The sequence below is a fragment of the Grampus griseus genome, assembly GCF_964374135.1.
Source record: "Grampus griseus genome assembly, chromosome: 20".
NCBI classification, from domain to species: Eukaryota; Metazoa; Chordata; class Mammalia; order Artiodactyla; family Delphinidae; genus Grampus; species Grampus griseus.
In genome coordinates, this window is record NC_139014.1 from 22,281,401 (window position 1) to 22,285,573 (window position 4,173).

Here is a 4,173-nt window from a genome sequence, read left to right on the forward strand (position 1 = left end):
GGGAGTTGATGAGTCAGTGTAGGACTGGCATCCCTGAGCAGTGGAGAAGGAGGGGTGGCTGTGTGTGTGCACCTGCGGTGTGGAGTGGGGTACCTGCCACAGTATAATAGGGAGATACATTTTACAGCCTCTGTTAATTTTTCATGCTCAGAAAAAGACTAAGGAAACCTGGATAATTGAAATCAAAGATGGACCTGGGAGAGAAAAAAAAAAAAGGTTCATTTAAACTAGGTGGAAAGAGGAGAAATGAGAATGTAGAAAACCAAAGGAAGAAAAGGGGAGAAGCAGAGGCTACTGGGAAAATTCTTAAGGCAGAACGTGCAGCCTTTAGAAGACTGAGTTGGCTTCTTCAAAAATAACAATAAAGCTTGGGTTGTAGGGGTGAGTGAGGATTAACAGATAGTCAAGGGCTGGGACATTGATATTCTTCTAGTTTCTGGACATCCAACACCAGCTGCACCATGTGGTTCCTTTCATAGGAGGCCCCAGAAGGAATGTGGAGCTTCTTAAGGGCAGACTGTGGTTCTGCAGCCATCCCTCCCTCCTTCTGGTGCCCTAGGCATCCTCAGGGATAGATGCTCACTCTCTGGTACTGATGAATCAGATGGGGGCAGCCACATGCAGAAAAGAAGGACAAGGAAAATGTCAGGAAGCAGGAAAAGCATGGGAAAATGAAGAGAGAAGGGGGTTAAGAGGCAGACAGGGAAGGAGAAGTGAAGTGGAGGTGGAGGAAGCTGGGCTTGGAAGAGAAGGGAATAAGTACAGGAAAAAGGTTAAAAAGATGCAGTCATTCAGTCAGTCAGCAAACATTTACTGTGCACCTACTATATATCAAGCAATGTGCTGGGAGTGGAAGGTGCTATGGTGGACAAGGCAAATACGGGGATTTTAGGAGTGGTGAATGGATAGCTTTATAAATTAGAAATGGGGAGAAAGTGACAACTTAGAACAGGAAGAGGCTGAAAGCATTGGAAACAAGGGAAATATCACCGAGGGAGAAACTGTCTCCAGATGCCCCCAGGGAAGAGACGTTTCTCCTGGTTGGTGCTGAGACCCACAGCTGGAACCACCTGTTGGCTCTGGGGCCACGGAGATCGAAGCAGGTAGGATGGGCAGGGGAGAAATTCAGGACGGGGAGGGACAGGAGTGGGTAGAGGTGGAGGGTACAGATGCGAGGCTTCACAGCGGCTTACTTGAGCACCACCGTCGGAAGATAACTTTGGGCTGATGAGTGGTTCTCTAATTTGGCTGCCTGTTGGAATCACCTGAGGAATTTCTTAATACCGTCACCAGGGTTACACTCCCAGAGATTCTGATTTCCTTGGCCTGGGATGGGACCCAGGCTTTAAAATTTATTAAACACTCACAAGTGAGTCTAAAGCGCAGCTAGGACAAAGCAGGCATTAGGGGCCGGCTGCCCAGCCTCCTTCCTCTCTGTAGAGTATGGGGGCATCTGTGCGAAGCAATCTGTGGGAAGCAAAACTGTGTGGTGGTTTTAGGGTGTTGTAACTGAGGCTCAAAGACACCAAAGGTCCTGACAAAAGTATGACGGGGTCCTCTCCTTAGAAGATGCTCCCTTCCTCAGCTGTGCCTCTGGTAAGAACAAGAAAGATGTCAGGGAAGAGCAATTTAAATTACTCAGAACTGCTGGCAAATTCTTCTATGTTTTTGCACCCTGCGTCCCCACCCACACACACGCAAACTTTTTTTTTCCCCCCACTTCTGCTGTCTTCCTGATGGGGCCTCTGGGGTAGGAGAAGCACAGCTGCCCCAGCTTTCATCCCATAAGAGGTTTGGCAGCCGCCCGGCAGGATATTCAACCCCACCTCCCTGGCCCCCAAATCCCTGCACCCTTAAATAGCTGAGTCCCTGAACCCGGGTGTAGTCCTTGGCTTGACAGTGAAGCAATCTTAACTTGAAAAATGGCCTGGGAACAGAATGCACGGTCTATATAAACAAGTCCTGTGTAGATGTAATTGTATGCAAATATTCATTCTTTAACTCGGCATACATTTCCTGTTGGTCCTCTAGTATGGGCCTCTAATCTTCCACTGCAGCTCACAGTCTAGTAGGGAAGTAAGAAGTAAGAATAAAAGTGTGCAATGCAGTGTGAGTGAGTGAAGCCCTTTGCATGTGCCAAGAGCAGCCCAGAGAAGTAAAAAGCTCTGGCTCAGCAGGAGTTCAGACTTTGAGCAGGTTCGTGAAGGATGCATAGGAGTTTACCAGGAAAAAGGAAGGAAAAAGTAGGAAGGGAAATAGAGAGATGCATAAGTGTTTAGGAACTGTGGAATCTTTTCTTGAGGCAAAAAGGTAGGATTTGTGGAAGGACAATAGGGTGGCAGAGGGAGATAAAGCATGAAAGGTACACAAAGAGTGTGAAGGACATTGTTTGCCTAGAAAGGAGTATGGACTTTTTATCCAGAAGGGTGCAGGGAGCCAATGAAGGATTTAACTAGAGGAGTGATATCTTTTGAAGTCTTGTTCTTTCAAAGGCTAAATCTGAGAGGGGTAGACGGGAAGAGACTAGTAACATTTATTCAACAATTACAATATACTGGGCATTCTGCTCTGTATTTTATCACACCAACCCTTTATGATAGTGTTCTTCAAACTGCCAGTCATGATCAAGAAAAGGAAGTGGTGGGAGGGATAAATTAGGAGGTTGGGATTAACATATACACACTACTATATATAAAATAGATAACCAACAAGGACTTACTGTATAGCAAGGGGAACTATACTCAATATTTTGTAATAACCTATAAGGGAAAAAATCTGAAAAGGAATATCCATCTATCTATCTATCTATCTGGATCACTGTGCTGTACACCTGAAACTAACTCGATATTGTAAATCAGCTAGACTTCAATTGAAAAAAAAAAGAAAGGAAGGAAGGAAAGGAGGAAAGAGGGCGGGAGGGAAGAAAGAATAAGATAGGACAGGATAGAAAACATCAGTCCATCACGCGTAGGAAGGGTAAGTATTGTTTTTGGAAAGTTTTATCATACACTCACAGGAGTATAAGTGTACTGGGTCAGGATGCAAATATATTTCTCACTGTGGGGTTATGATTTTTTTTAAAAAAAGGAAAGCCACTGCTCTAAGACGTAGGTGTGATTAGCCTCATTTTACAGATGAGGACATAAGGCGCACGGAGTTTCGGTACCCTGCCTCTCTGTAAGTAGGCTGTGCGAGTTTCGAGCGCAGGCTGGTCTGAAACCAGAATGGATTCCTTCTTACTAACGCCTTCCAAAGTTACACAGCCATAGGGAAGATAAACCTACCCGGGTAGCGCCTTGGCCAAGTGCTGAACTCACAGCACCTCGTTCAAGGAGGTAAGTGGGACAGAGGCCAATTCTGTCCACCCAAGGCGCTGGTTAGAATGCATATTCCAGGCGTGCCCCACACACGGGAGGCAGCCCCGGGAATCTACTTTTAGAGAGCTTCAGGTGATTTTGGTGCCCACGTTAGCGGGGAGATGCAATAACCAGGTGAGGATTAAGAGGGGTTTGAACTGAGACGGCGAAAATACTCCCCTCTGAGAGGTGTCACTTAGCCCCAACTCCCGCTATTGTGTCTGACTCCAATGCCTCGCTGTACAAAGTCGCCCGGAGGTTCACCTCCCTCTCCAGAAGCGATGAAGGGCGAGAGACTAAATTAAAGACTGGTGGCTTTCCACTCAACAGGCACTGGGCTCAGTAACCGAAGACCGAAAGGCCCCTGCCACACCAGGGCTACACTGGATTGAAGCGCAAAGTAGATGCTATTTATGGGGCATTTTTCGGCCTCACCCTGATGACTTCTGATTGGCTTTAGGGCAGATCTATCACTCATCTTCTGGGTTAGAGGTGGGTGGAAGGTCAACCACGACCAATACAAAACCACTCCTCAGCTAAGCCCCGCCCCATCCAGCTTCCTGTTGCTGTCCATCAACTACCTTGTAGGCGGGACTTTGCCTCCCGCCAGTTGGCTGGCGAACATGTCGTTCACTCTTCAGTAGGCTTCCGGTTGGCGCGCTCTACCGTCCATCAGTGACATTTCACAGTTCTATTGGCCAAACCAACGTCGCTCTAGGTGCCTCTCTTTGATTGGTTGGTGGTGCTGTCGGTCCCCAATGTACCGAACTCTTATTGGTGAACGCTGCCGTCGCTCGGGCGGTGGCGGGCTCCGGGA